Source organism: Oryctolagus cuniculus, chromosome 3 (assembly GCF_964237555.1).
Source record: "Oryctolagus cuniculus chromosome 3, mOryCun1.1, whole genome shotgun sequence".
NCBI lineage: Eukaryota > Metazoa > Chordata > Mammalia > Lagomorpha > Leporidae > Oryctolagus > Oryctolagus cuniculus.
Genome location: NC_091434.1, coordinates 152985727 through 153001053, shown reverse-complemented (window position 1 = coordinate 153001053; position 15327 = coordinate 152985727). Strand labels below are relative to the sequence as shown.

Below are 15327 nucleotides of genomic sequence, written 5' to 3'. Positions count from 1 at the left end.
ACTCATAAAAGTACTTAATAAATGATGCTTTAAAAAACACTAAATGGTGGGAATGATTATAAGGATGGTACAATTTCTTTCCATAAGACATGGGATTTTGCAAAGCTACACAAATAAGAAAATCACTGTTGGGTCCTCTTCCAACATAATATTACACAATAAAGACATTTGTGCTCATTTTTACTAATGTCTGTGCTGTGCAACTGCCAAGTCTTCAGCAAATCAGGGGAGGTACTTTGTGAAAAAACCCAAGGTACGAAGCTTATGAGAGTCACAGCCTTTCCCAGAAGATACAGAGTAAGTGGCAGAAGTCATACCACTTGGCATAAGGGAGATAGAATGGAAAGAGATAATGGTTGAACCCATGGGGTAGCTGAGTTGATTATGAGGACATGAGACACTTCGTGGTGGAGGTTGAAAGGGTGGTAATGTGAATTAACTCAAAAGGAGTAGCAATTAAGTCCCTAGGGAATACTACATTGGTATTTTTATTGATGCTGTTTATATTTGACTAGCTTCAAGTCACAGGTACAGGCTCAGAAAAAAGTGACATTTGTAATTGGGATCAATTTCAGTTTGCTTACCTGGACCACTTTTCTAGGGTTTTAAAATAAATCATGGAATAAACACAAATGACTGCTATAGGAGCTTATACTTTACCAATAAATATAATAAATAAGCAAATAATATACTGTAGAATGTAAGAAGGTGTAACTGATATGGAATTTTAAAATACAGAGTAGGATTAAGTATGCTAGAAGGTGGAGGAACAGATGGGAGTATTAAATAGGTTGGTCATCGTGGGAAGTGGGATACACAGTAGACTCACAGAATGGCAGATGCCCTAAACAGCACTCTGGCCTCAGAATCAGCCGTTAAGGCATTCGGATCTGGCTAAAAAGCCCATGAGAGTTTCTCAGGCATAGAAAAAATGTGGCAAAAAAAAAAAATGACCTAAATGAAAGATCTCTTGGCCGGCACTGTGGCTCACTGGGCTAATCTTCCACCTGCGGCACCAGCACCCTGAGTTCCAGTCCAGGTCGGGACAGTGGATTCTGTCCCAGTTGCTTCTCTTCCAGTCCAGCTCTCTGCTGTGGCCCAAGAAGGCAGTGGAGGATGGCCCAAGTGCTTGGGCCCTGCACCCACATGGGAGACCAGGAGGAGGCACCTGGCTCCTGGCTTCAGAACAGTGCAGCGCACTGGCTGTAGCGGCCATTTTGGGGGTGAACCAACAGAAGGAAGACCTGTCTCTCTGCCTCTCTCCCTCACTAATTCTGCCATTCAAAAAAAAAAGAAAGAAAGAAAATGGAAGATCTCTGTGAGTGAGATCCCAGAGGAAAGAACGGGCCATCAAAGACGGAGGTACCTTTCTCTGAAGGGAGGAGAGAACTTCCATTTTGATTACGGCCTTATCTAAATAAGGTCAGAGTTTGTGAACTCAAGAGGCTTCCATAGCCTTGACAGCTCATGCATGACAAGAGCCTCGGGTGATTACTAACATCATAAATAAGAGTGTCAATTGTTAAATCAACAATGGGAGTCACTGTGCACTTATTCCCCATGTAGGATCTCTGTCCTTAATGTGTTGTTCTATGTGAATTAATGGTAAAACTAGTACTCAAACAGTACTTTATTCTTTGTGTATCTGTGTGGGTGCAGTCTGTTGAAATCTTTACTTAGTATATACTAAGTTGATCTTCTGTATATAAAGATAATTGAAAATGAATCTTGAAGAATGGGATGGGAGAGGGACTGGGAGATGGGATGGTTGCAGGTGGGAGGTTATGAGGGGAAAAACCGCTATAATCCAGAAGTTGTACTTTTGAAATTTATATTTATGAAATAAAAGTTTAAAAAAGATTTCAAAAACATGCTACTATATGCTCATATGTGTGTATGCATATTTGTGTATAAACATAAATGATGTGTATAAATCTAATAAAATATATGGACGTTGGTGAAAAAAAAATCGGTTGGTCATGATATGCCTTATTGAGAGGAGAAGATTTGAGTAGTGACATGAAGAAAGTGAAAGAGTGGGACTAAGGCCGGCACCGCGGCTCACTAAGCTAATCCTCTACCTGTGGTGCCGGCACCCCGGGTTCTAGTCCCTGTTGGGGCACCGGATTCTGTCCTGGTTGCTCCTCTTCCAGTCCAGCTCTCTACTGTGACCCGGGAGTGCAGTGGAGGATGGCCCAAGTGCTTGGGCCCTGCACCCATGTGGGAGACCAACAGGAAGCACCTGGCTCCTGGCTTCGGATCGGAGCAGCACACCAGCCATAGCGGCCGTTTGGGGGGTGAACCAATGGAAAGGAAGACCTTTCTCTCTCTCTCTCTCTCTCTCTCTCTCTCTGTCTAACTCTGCCTGTAAAAAAAAAAAAAAAAAAAAAAAAAAGAAAGAAAGAAAGAAAAGAAAAGAATGGAACTAATGAATGCCTTTAGGAGAGCATTTTAGACAGAAGAAACAACTAGGGCAAAGGACTTGGGAGAGAAGAGTCTAGCTTGTTCAAAGAAGAGCAAAGAGCAGACGAGTGAGATGGAGAAGTTTAGGAAATGAAGCCACAGGGGTGGCAGAGAGAAGAAGGCATGTATGAAATACAGGAGTGAACACTGGCGGACACTTTAGATAACCCTAGCAGTCCCTCTCTCTTGTGACCTGGCTCGTGCTCTCATGTCTAACATATTAGAAGGAAGAAGTAGCCACTACTTTTCACTTGTTGAGATCTTGCTTCCTGTAATTGCTCTTGGTTGTGCTTTGCCTACTGGATTAAACTCACCACTCTCTCCCCCGTCTCCTGGTGCTAACCCCTACTCAAGTTTGTGACATTCTTAGGGTTTTTCTACAAGGAAGATATTTTCTTCCTAGCCCTTCTACCTGCATGCTCTCCCAACAACCGCCAACTTTCCCTGGTCCAAGAATCTTCTGCTGTATGCATCTCCATGCAGAGTTGAGTCCTATTTATTCTCTGACTCTCTAGCCCACTCTCATTAAAACACAAATAAGTTTAACAGGACTTTTATGTTTCTTATAAGTATAATTAGCAAATATCAATTCATCTTTGCTTTCAAAAGCTAGAGAATTTGAAAGTTATGAAAAATTGTGCTTAAAGCATAGTGAATGCACTTAAAACATAATATTCCAGGGCTGGTGCTGTGGCGCAGCGGGTTAAAGCCCTGACCTGAAGTGCCGGTATCACATATGGGTGCTGGTTCTAGTCCCGGCTGCTCCTTTTCTGATCCAGCTCTCTGCTATGACCTGGGATAGCAATAGAAGATGGCCCAAGTCCTTGGGTCCCTGCACCCACATGGGAGACCTAGAAGAAGCTCCTGGCTGCAGATCAACACAGCTCCAGCTGTTGCAGCCATCTGGGGAATGAACCAGTGGGTGGAAGACCTCTCTCTCTGTCTCTACCTCTCTTTGTAACTCTTTCAAATAAATCAATAATAAGAAAACAATATTCCTTCTTGTCTTTCTCACCTCGCTTGGTGTCAGTCAATATTTGTTGGACAGGGGCTGGCACTGTGGTGTAGTAAGTTAAGCATCCACCTGTGGTGAAGCCAACATCCTATATGGATGCCACTTCGAGTCCTAGCTACCCCACTTCAGTTCCAACATCCCCAATGATGGCCCAGGAAAACAGTAGAAGATGGCCTAAATGCATGGGCCCCTGCACCTGCATGAGACACCAGGAAGAAGCTCCTGGCTCCTGGCTTTGGATCAACTCAGTTCCAGCCATGGCAGCCATTTTTGGAGTGAACCAGCAGATGGAAGACCTCTCTTTCTGTCTCTCTCTTGCTTTCTCTGTCTGCCTCTTAAGTAAGTAAATAAATCTTTAAAAATATATTTGTTGGACAGCATAGACCCAAAGAGACCTATATTCAAATCCAAGCTAAAATCAGTGTCTGGGGACAAGGTAACTACACTTGGTGAACCTCAGTCTTCTTAATGTCAAAATGAGATTGACATATAATTCTTAGGATGATTTAAAATAAAATAGCATGAAAAAGCCCCCCCCCATTTTATAGGAACTTAATGATAATTCTCTTTTCACCTTAAATATATTTTCCTTTTTGTGTTGCCTCTCTCCATTTACTTTGCCTGTAACACTTACTTTAAACCTTTGAAGCTTAAGAAAATCTATTCTTTTGTCCCTGTAATTTAATAACTTACTTAGGTCTGTCAATCTGGCTCTTACAAGAATGTAAAAAAAGCAAGGGCCATGAAGTCAGGTCAGAGCAAGGAGACAGCTGCCTCTTTCTCCCAAAATATAATAAATACCATTGAAACCACACCCTTGTGAAGTTTTGTTTGTTCTCTAAATAAGAAATTATGAGAGATATATTTCTGAAATTTTTCTTTGTGGTTAGAAAGATTCCATCTATACCACTGGCTTTTTTTTTCTGTAAGTAATAAGGTTTTATTGGGGATAGGGCATCCATTAGAACAGAAGGGACAGATAGAGAGTGCACAGTCACTTGGAATGGGGGAGAGCAAGGCTACTTGGGTGAATGGAAAGAATACACCTGGACAGACCAGGCAGGTGGCTCAGCAGAGAGCAGAGTGCTGAGTGCACAGTCTTTGTTTAGACTCCCAGTTTTTAAGGAAGTCTCTTAACCCCCTCCCCCTTCTCCTCCAGGACAAAGGACGGGGAGCCCTGCTAAAAGGATTTGTTGGGTGAAAATTAGCAAATTTCTCCCCAAATTGGCTGGTGCAGGACAGAGCAGAGGGGCCTCCCTTAGGGCATCTATGAAGGTTTTATTGCCCCATGCTATCAGGTCAGGTAACCCATTTGGTCCTGAGGAGAGAGAATTCTCCTGAGTGCTTTCCTTGGAGGAAGGGTTGGGACCACCTGGAAGGTTATCAGGGTCTGGGCAGGACTCTAAAAAGATCAATGCTGGGCTTCTGGAGCTTCCACAGCAGGTGCTTGTTTCTTCAGGCCCTTCTCAACACACATAGGCTAATTTTTAACCTTCCACCCAACATTTCCCCCATCAAGAGAAAATACCCATAATCTTATAGGGATAAATGGCTGAAGGTCCATTTTCTATAACTACTTCAGAAGCTGACAAATGGACTTAGAGATGGATATGCATCTTTTTCTCTTGCTATCTGTCCTATGGTATTTGAGAGTGGCCTTGGGAAGCATTGTCCTGCTTGGTCCAGAGGGCTGGTCATCTTGTCTGCTGAGGTACACTGGAAGCCCTGTCTTAGAACTACCTGGAGCCAGACGGTTTGTCTTCTATTAAAACAAACAAGGGCATTCAAGTACAACAGTCTACAGAGAAGCAGAAAGAATGTGGATGTTATGTTGCCACAGAGAGGCAATGACCAAGATTTCCATGACCACATGTGATGTTAGGCCAGATATTTTAGCCTTGTCTGACCTGGTCCTGGAGTTGTTTGGCCTTGTCCAGGAAAGCATGAACATGATTTTGTACCCATCTAGTTTGACCCTAGTTCAGGGCATTTTCTTGGGCAGCAGGTAGCAAGAATAGGGCCTGCCTGTTTTGAAGGACTGAATTAGCAATCCCTTTGTGAGAGCCTTAGTCATGGCAGCTGTTCAATGGATGAAAGCTGTGCTTTTGATCTGCTTTGGCCCCCTGTTGAGAGCCTGATTTAGGAACTGATTTCCCTGTAGTGGGAATCTATAACTGCTAGGGAAGTGCTGGGACTGCCTGAAGTTTGCAGAAGTAGGAATTTTCTGCATAGCTGCTATCTTTTCTGGGGCTGGTTTTCTCTCCCCAAAGGGTGAAAATAAGGATTAAATAATTAACTCTATAGTAGACTAGCTATGCTTTTTTTCTCTCTGGATGCCTAGTAGCTACGTTTTGCTAGAAAGTTAAGCTAATGCACAAGACCAGAGTCTTAGGCTGGCAGAGGAAACAGACTAATTTACATTTAACCATCTACATTTTGGAGTATTTTGCATCCCCCTCAAAAGAGAGGCCCTTTATGTCCTTGGTGAGGACCTCTTGAAATAGGTGCAAGGCTATCTAAGTTAGCTGTTGCTCTAAGCCCTGTTTTTAGCAACTGGAAGGAAGGGCTTTTTTTAAGCCGAATAATATCTAGATAGGCTTTAAGGCCTGGCCAGGTATGTGTGAGGCCCAGACCTATCCATGGGTTGCTGGAAGAGAATTATGAGAGAGATGTGACTCTCCTTAAGGGAGGCACCATGTTGACTCCCATTATGTGGCTGGACTAGAAGGAGAGCTAATAGGAGGCTAGTACAAATAGGCAACTTTCACTGACCCTGAGCCATCACCTCAATAGCAATGGTTAGAGTTGGAAGCTGGGCAGAGGATGGGCAGAGCTAAAGGGTTTTTAGCTTGAGGCCACAGGGTCTGTGGTTCTGAACCAGGAATCCTCCCACACACACACAGTTTCCTTTCCGGTGGCCTTGCTCTTGGCAGAGCTGACAGAAGCTGGTTTCTGTCATAACAGTTGCTTGCCCAGTGCCCTGAAAAAAGGTGCCATTTGGGAGTGGACTGGCATTGTTGGGGCTCCTTGATGGCAGATCATAGTGTACAGCAGCCATTAATTGGCCTGCTGCCCATCCTTGCTCCACATTGCTCCTTTTGCCTAGCTTGCTCCTCATTTTCCTGGTCTCTGATAAGCAGCCACTTGTCTATGTTAATGTAAGCATTCCAAACACAGACTTAAGCTAAATACATGCATATTTAATTAGCCTAAATTACTACAAATGTAAACTTTTTATATGTATAAAAGATCTTTTTTCAAACTCTACAAACTGTTTTATGAGCAGCCTGTGGCAATAATAAATGCATAATTCATTTTCAGTTAGAGTTCAGTTAACATTGGTTTTATCCTCAGACCAGTGAAAAATGAAAGCTATTTTGACATTATACATTTTTCTTAGCCAAAGGATGAGAAGCAATTGACATAATAATATATAAATAAGAGAATTCTGCTAAAGGGAAATAAGTGTCTCAAATTTGCTTATTTATAAAATATTGCAGAAATAAAACATCAATGGTGACTATTACTAAATAAAAAAATGAGAAAAACTTTATAATTTTATTACAAGAAATTCCAATAAAAATTCCAACATAAAATATTCTGGATTTATATAAGTGAGTTTTTCATTTATTTCAAACAATAAGAGCAAAGTGTACAATTTATTTCCTACATTGAATTTACAATTACTTGGAATATTACATTTTATAAAATAGAGCTACAAAAATATGTCAAAATTTCAAGTGGAACTAATTTCATGAAATACAGTATTTCAGAGATCATTGTTAAGAAACATTTAAGCTCATTTTAAAAGTTTTAAACTTTTGCCTAGCTAGGAAAATTGGTAGAATAATACTGATCTCAATTCTTCTATAAATGTAATTAAAATTTATCCTATAAAGAAAAATAGTATATATATACATAAAATTGAATATTATTCAAGCATAAAAAAGAATTAAATTCTGTCACTTGCAGCAACATGGATGGAAATGGAGGACATTATGTGAAATCAAAGAAGTCAGATACAGAAAGACCAATATTGCATCTTTTCACTCATTTGTGGAAACTAAAAAGTTGCTCTGGGGCTAGTATTGTGGCTCAGTGGGTTAAGCTTCCACCTGCAACACCAGGGTCCCATACAAGCTCAAATTCAAGACCCAGCTGTTCCACTTCCAATCCAGCTCTCTGCTAATGCAACAGAGAAAGTGCTGGAAGATGTCCTAAGAGTGTGGGCCCCTGCCATCCCTGTGGAACACCCTGCTGGAATTCCAGGCTTTTGACTTTGGCTTGACCCAGCCCCAGCTCTTGCAGCCATTTAGGGAATGAACCAGTGGATGGAAAATCGATCTCCCTCTCCTTCTCTATATTTTTCTCCCTCTCCCTCTGTCTCTCCCTCTTGCTGACTCTGCCTTTGAAATAAATGAATAAATAAATCTTTTTTTTTTAAAGTTGGTCTCATAGAAGTATAAAGTAGTGGGTAGCAGAGCTTCAGAAGCATGTTGGGGAAGAGGCATAGAGACAAGAAGGTCAGCAAGTACAGGGGTTGGTTAGGAAGAATAAATTCCAATGCTCTACAGCATAGTAGGGTGACTGTGGTTGATAATTAATTGAATGTTTCAAAATTCACTGGGAGAGAGGATTTTGTATGTTGCCAACACAAAGGAGTAATAAAGGTCTGAGGCAAAATATATGCCAATTACCCTGATCTGATCATTGCACATTATATCCATATATTGAAATGGATCACTGTCTCCCTTAAATATGTAAACTTACCATGTATCAATTAAACATAAACATTTATTTTAAAAAAAAACAAGAAAGAAAAAATGTATCCTAAATATAAACATCCATACCAGCAGGTACCTAATGAAATAAGAATAATTTGACTTTATGTTAAATTTAAGTCCTATATCTCTTTGGTACAACTTTGGTCTAATATTCCCAATTACCAAATGCAAGTGATCACATCTACCTCTCTCTATTTCTCAGAGTTTCTGAGAAATCTTTGAGAATGTGACTTTACAAATTTGAGTTAACTATGTGGCTTATTTTTATTTGCTAAATAAGAAGGCATGAAACCAAGAGTGCACATTTATTTGATTTTATCATTAACGAATGCATTGGCCATTATACTAAACAATGTATATCTATGAAAAATCATTTGGAAGATCATTCACACCAGACTGTGGAATGTGAAGTTTGTCAGTGGTTTCGCTTCTACCCTGCAGCAGAATTGCTGAGAAGAGGTTGTTCTCTGGAGACCAGTAGGGTTGACCTCTGCTTTGCATCATTTTCTTGTGTGGCCTTGGTCTAACTTTTTTTTTATTTGATTTATTTATTTGAGAGGCAGAGTTACAGAGAGAGAGAGAGAGAATGGTCTGCCATCCACTGGTTTACTCCCCAAATGGCTGCAACAGCAGGAGCTGGGAGGATCTGAAGCCAGGAGCCAGGAGCTTCTTCTGGGTCTCCCATGTGGGTACAGGAGCCCAAGCACTTGGGCCATCTTTCACTGCTTTTCCAGGCTGTAAGCAGAAAGCTGGATTGGAAAAAGAGCAGCCAGGACTCGAACTGGTGTCCATATGGAATACCAGCACCACAGGCAGAGGATTAGTCTGCTACACCACAGTGCAGGCCCCATTGGTCAACCTTCTTTACCTCTCTGTGTCTTAGTTCCTCACTTGTAAAATGATAATAGTTGAATGTACCCATTTCATGAATTTTTCATAAGATTGCATGGATTTGTGACAGTCACTGTTGGCTGCCTATTTCAAGACCCATTTACAACCTTCTTTTTCCTTTTCTTGCTCCTCTTTAAAGGCTACAAATCAGCCTTACTTGATTTCCCAACCACTCTTGCAGCTTGGGGTGCTGAGTATCAGTGCAGCAAAGGAGACATAAGCAGAAACCTGTTGGAGCTTCTTCCCTTCTGCACAAACACACCGCTTGACACATGTTAAAAATATGAGGACAAGACCAAGAGAATGGGGTAGCTGTTCTCAGAAAGCATTGTACCACTGAATCAACTGTCCAAGTATCAAAAGAAAAAAAGGAACCACTTGTTTCTAAGTGACTGATGCTGGATATAGTCACTTGTAGCTAAAAGTAGTCCTGATATAGCTAATTCATATAAGATACTTAGAATAATTTTTAGCTACTGTAAATATTCAATGCATTTCAACTGTTTGGGAACTGGCTTTTTTTTCCCCATACTATTTGTTGAACTCCTATAGAGTTAATCTTATCCATATAAAGTTAATTGAAGATAAATATTAGTAAAAAAAAATAAGAATAGGAAAGGGAGGAGGAAGAAGAGTGGGAGTGCAGGTGGGAGGGTAGGTACAGTGGGAAGAATCACTATGTTCCTAAAGTTATATTTCTGAAATACATGAAGTTTGTATACCTTAAATAGAAGTTTTCTGGGGAAAAAAGAAATGGGCAAAGAAATTGAACAGACATTTTTCAAAAGAGGAAATTTAAATGGTCAACAGAAACTTGAGAAAATGCTCAGGATCATTAGCCATCAGGGAAATGCAAATCAAAACCACAATGAAGTTTCACCTCACCCCAGGTAGAATGGCTCTCATACAGAAACAGCAAACAAGAAATGCTATGGAGGATGTGGGGGAAAAACATACCCTAATCCATTGTTGGTGGGAATATAAACTGGTGCAGCCAGTGGAAGAGAGTATGGAGATACCTCAGAAATCTGAATATAGACCTTCCATATGACCCTGCCATCCCATTCCTGGGAATTTACCCGGACCAAAAGAAATCAGCATACAAAAGAGTTATCTGTATCCCCATATTCATTGCAGCTCAATTCATAATAGTCAAAATATATAATCAACTCAGATGTCATGATTGGATAAAGAAATTATAGTGTGTATATATATATATATATATACACTATGGAGTACTACTCGGCGGTAAAAAAAATGAAATTCTGTCTTTTGAAACAATATAGACGCAACTAGAAACCATTATACTTAGTGAAATAAGCCAGTCCCCAAAAGACAGATATCATATGTTTTCCCTGATACGTGGTAACTAATAGAGTACCTAAAATGTAATGTATTGGAGTGAAATGAACATTTAGATTCAATGATCATTTATAGCTCGTCTCTACAGTTGAGGAACAGTGTTTTTTTTCTTCATACTATTTGTTGAACTCTTTACTTAATGTAGGGTTAACTTTATGAGTATAAAATAAACTGAAAATAGATCTTTGTAAAAATTAACAGTGAGACTAGGAGAGGGAGGAAAAGGGTTGTAGCATGGACAGGAGGAAGAGTAGGGAGGGAAGTATTGCTATGTTCCTAAATATGTATATATGAAATACATAAAACTTGTATACCTTAACTAAAATTTTTATAAAGGTATCATTACCTGGTATTTAATCATATATTCATTAATGTGTTTGTCTTGCTAGATGATAATCATTCTGAGGTGAAATATCTTGTCTCTTCCTCGCAATTTCATTTCTGATGCCTATAAAACAGAGATGTAACACAAGAAATATTTGTGGAATCAACTAATGCTATTGCCTATCTCTCCCCTTGACTGTTTTGCACATATAAATTCTAGCAATTGAAAAAAAATTAAAAAATATTTTTTATCAATTTTATGCCTCAAAAAAAAATTATCCTAGCTGGATCTCACATAGGATTAAGAACTCAGGATCCTAACAGATTTTTTTCATATTTTTGAAACTAATGATATGTCTATCCTTATAAGAGATAGGCAGAAATTATAAGAACATGATAACATTCACTTTAAAGCAAGCATTCCACAAAACACAGCGTCATCATTTGTCATGGTAAAGTGAATGTATTCGCTAATCATCACTAACATCTGAGACAAAGTTTGCAAGTTAATAAAAAACAAAGCCAGGGAGGAACTAAATTTGAGTAATATTTATTTCTGGTGTCCAGCTGATTTCTTGTCCTCTTTTTCTTACCGGTTTTCTATCATCAGTGAAGCAAGCAGAACACTGTAGCCACAAGTAAGTGGTTTTCCGACCCACGACAGGAAGTCACTCCAGGGGAATTCCTAAATCTTTTCAGACAAAACCAAATTACTGATTTCTTATCTGGCCAGGAATAAAGCTTGTGACTTACCTGAAGATGAATCATAAGTTTATTCTGAGTCTGGTTTCCTAGTCAGATGAAATCTTTGGAAAGGAGTGCTTCCCTCTGCAGTGTGGGAGTAAAACAGGATGCAAAGCAGCAGCACACAGGGGAGACAGTGCTGTGTGCACATCACCCTTTATTTTTTTTTAAAGATTTATTTATTTTACTTGAAAGTCAGAGTTATACAGAGAGAGGAAAGGCAGAGAGAGAGAGAGATCTTCCATCCAATGGTTCACTCCCCAATTGGCCGCAATGGCTGGAGCTGTGCCGATCCGAAGCCAGGAGCCAGGAGCTTCATCCAGGTCTCCCATGTGAGTGCAGGGGCCCAAGGACTTGGGCCATCTCCTACTGCTTTCCCAGGCCACAGCAGAGAGCTGGACAGGAAGTGGAATAGCCGGGTCTCGAACCGGCGCCCATATGGGATGCCGGCGCTTCAGGCCAGGGTGTTAACCTGCTGCGCCATAGAGCTGGCCCCCACATCACCCTTTCTGAGTCAAACCTATGCATCACCCTGCAGCCAGAGAGGCTGGTGTGAATTTGGACTATACTACTTGTATTATCCTGGATAGCTTATATAACCTTTCTGCACCTCAATTCCCTCATCTATAAAACAGAGATGTTAATAATAGCAGTTACCACACAAAGCTGTAGCAAGAATTATATGATTAGTGGTTGCAAAGCACTGAGAGAATTATCAGGGAACATGGAAGTGCTGCAGAAGTGTTACACTGTAATGACTAAAAGCATGCACTGCACTGCTCTTCCAGGTAGGTCACCTTGGGCAGGTGACTTTACCTCTCTGTGCCTCCATTTCCCCTCTGTAAACTTGAGATAACATTTACTTCAACAGGATTGTGTGAGCAATAAGTGACTTAATATAGATAAAGCCCTTAGAACAGTGACTGCAAAAGAAGTCAGTCAGAACATGCATGGTAAAAAAGGTAGAGAGAACAAAGAGGCCTCTGCTGTAATGTGGAACGTTTTCTTAGCCTAGCTGGGAAACTGGCCTGAGCTAGAAAACAAATATTATAATAAAAAAAGACATAAAGAATTTTATTGATTAGTTGGGAGAAAAGCAGGCTCTGGTGCCAAGCTTACCCAGAAGGCCGGGTGACTAGAGTTGTTTGTGACCCGTCTTAGGAGTTTGGTGAAGACAAACGGCTCCCCACTGAGAGGCCCCAAGATAGAACTTTCTCTCTGTCCTATAAAAGTCACAACAAAATGGGAGAAATGGGAGATAAGAAAGCAGGAGGAGGTAAACACACAAGAAATACTTTTCTTAAAGGACCTTGTACAAACTTTCCAGTGGGCATAAAACATCTAGATCTCTACCTGTCAATGGCTTTTTCCATCTGAATGAGCCCCTCCCTGCTCTTTTCCGGGCACTTTCCCTTTTTCTTTCAATCTCTCTCTACTCTTTTCAATAAAATTATTTTGTTAAAAACTGCCTTCTCTGTTCATCTATGTCCTATCTCATCATGGATAGAACAAGTTCCTGGGGTTCAAGTCAGTTGTAAGAACTGGTCTATAGAAAGTGCTATAAAATGAATTTATTATCATTATTATTGCTATTATTATAACCTTGGATTATAATTCATAGTATGCTTTTTAAAATTTACTAATTATTTATTTTTATTTGGAAGGCAGAGAGAGAGTTATCTTCCAAGTGCTAGTTCACTCCCTAAATGCCTATAGCAGCCAAGGCTGGGCCAGGCAGAAGCCAGGAGATAGGAACTCCATCAAGGTTTCCCACAGGGGTGGCAAGAACCCCAGCTCTTAAGCCACCATCTGCTGTATACCAGGGTGCACAGCAGCAGGCAGCTGGGTTGGAAGTGGAGGTGGGACTCAATTCTGGGCACTCTGATATGGAATGCAGGCATACCAAGTATCAGCTTTACCTGCTGTGCCACAAGACCCACCCCCCAGAACAAGATTCTTGAAGGATTGATCTATTCCAAGTCTCCTGCTTCTTCATCTTTTTTCTTTTTCTTTTTTTGAGTCTGAGTCAGACAGAGATCTCCCTAATTAGCTGGTTTACTCTTCAAATACCAGAAATGGTTGGAGCTGAGACAGGCAACGCTGAGAGCCCAGGAACTCACTCTGGGTCTCCTAGATGGGTGGCAAGGTTCCGACTACTTTAGCCATCACCTGGTGCCTCCTGGGGTCTACATTAGTAGAAAGCTGGATTTGGGAATTGTTGGGACTTGAAACCAGGCACTCTGATAATAGATATAGACATCAACAGCTGGGCCAAATATCTGCTCCCTCTTGCTTCCTTGATCATTCTTAGGCCCCTTTATCATTCCCACTTCTTTGATGGCTTCCTAAAGGAACAATTCATGGCCAAAGATTTATTCCTGGCCCTCTGAGATCCTCTCCCTTCTCCCTTGGTAATATCATTTGCATCTGTCTATTTTTACCTCTTAGAAAGATGACTTCTAGCAGCCAGCTCTGTCGTGTAGCAGGTTAAGAGGCTGCCGGTGGCATCAGCATTCCATGTGGGCAGTGGTGTTAGTAAAATGGTGCCATCTTCCTAAGCCCAGCCTGGCTTACTAGAAGTCAGGTGACCAAATGGCCCAATCACAAGTGCCAGCTCCACCCCCACCCTAATAGGATTTGCCGCTCCTGCTTCCCTACCTCTGCAAAGCTACGTTAAGACCTGTTCTCCCAGTACAGGTTGTTCTCTCTGTGCATGGGGAGGCAGCCTGTCAGGTTCTTCACACCCAACAATAAACCTTTTCCCTTACTCTGGTGTTTGGTGTATTTGGTGGTGACCTTTCCTTTCAACTGGTTCAAGTCTCGACTGCTCCACTTTCAATCCAGCTCCCTGCTAATGCACCTGAGGAAGCAGTGAAAGTACTTGGGCCCCTGAACCCATGTGAGAGACCCAAATGAAGCTCCTGGCTCCTGGCTTCAGATCATTGCAGCCACCTGGGAAGTGAACCAGCAGATGGAAGATCTGTCTCTCCTTTCTCTCTCTCTAACTCTTTGAAATAAATAAATATTTTTAAAAAGAAAGATGACTTCTAAGAGCTGAAACAATACTGCTGGCCTCTCTGAAGATCTGGACATGGATGTTCCTCAGGTTTTCAGATTGTCTCTGTGCAGAACAAAACTCATCTGCTACCTCAAACTCTAATCCTCCTCCTGTTCTTGTCATACCTGCTTTGATTCCTCTCTCCCTCCTCATCCTTCATTTCTAATTACCAAAACCTAGTGACCAATTCACAACAAATTTTTAATATGTTCCTGCTCTCCACTTTTTCTACCATTTATCTAGTTTATAATTACAGTAATATTCTAATCCTGAAATCATTATCATGTATTATTCAGTATAAAAAGAAATGAAGTATGGATACATGCTACCACGATTCTTAAAAATATTATGCCAAATTTCATATATATACACATATATGTATATGTCCACCCAAAATTTTTGAATATAACCTTATATGGAAATAAGACCTTTGCAGATATAGTCAAATTCAGACTAAAATGGGATTAGAATGGGCCCTAAATCCAATATAACTGGTATTATAAAAGGGAAATTTATACACAGAGACAGACACACAGAAGAAAATGCCAATGTAAGGACAGAGGCAGCTGGACTGGACTGGTATTGTGGCAGAGTGGGTTAAGCTGCCACTTGGGATACCAGCATCCCATGAGTGTCTGTTCAAGTCTTAGCTGGTCCACTTCTTGTTCACTCCCCAAATAGCCTCT

At 40.8% G+C, this 15327-nt stretch overlaps 1 protein-coding gene across 6 annotated transcripts in view; it reads right to left on the bottom strand.

The window, feature by feature from the left end:
* The window catches only part of CFTR (CF transmembrane conductance regulator), a 260245-nt gene that overhangs the window by 240957 nt on the left and 3961 nt on the right, over positions 1–15327 (bottom strand). For 2 of the 6 annotated variants that reach the window (XM_051847974.2, XM_051847979.2), the window contains exons 2-4: positions 12703–12806; positions 11433–11530; positions 10862–10963 (exon numbers count right to left, since the gene is read on the bottom strand). The gene's annotated coding sequence lies outside the window, so the exon portion shown is untranslated. The remainder of the gene's footprint in view (positions 1–10861; positions 10964–11432; positions 11531–12702; positions 12807–15327) is intronic. The other 4 variants (XM_051847975.2, XM_051847980.2, XM_051847977.2 and 1 more) reach the window with 2 other exon arrangements.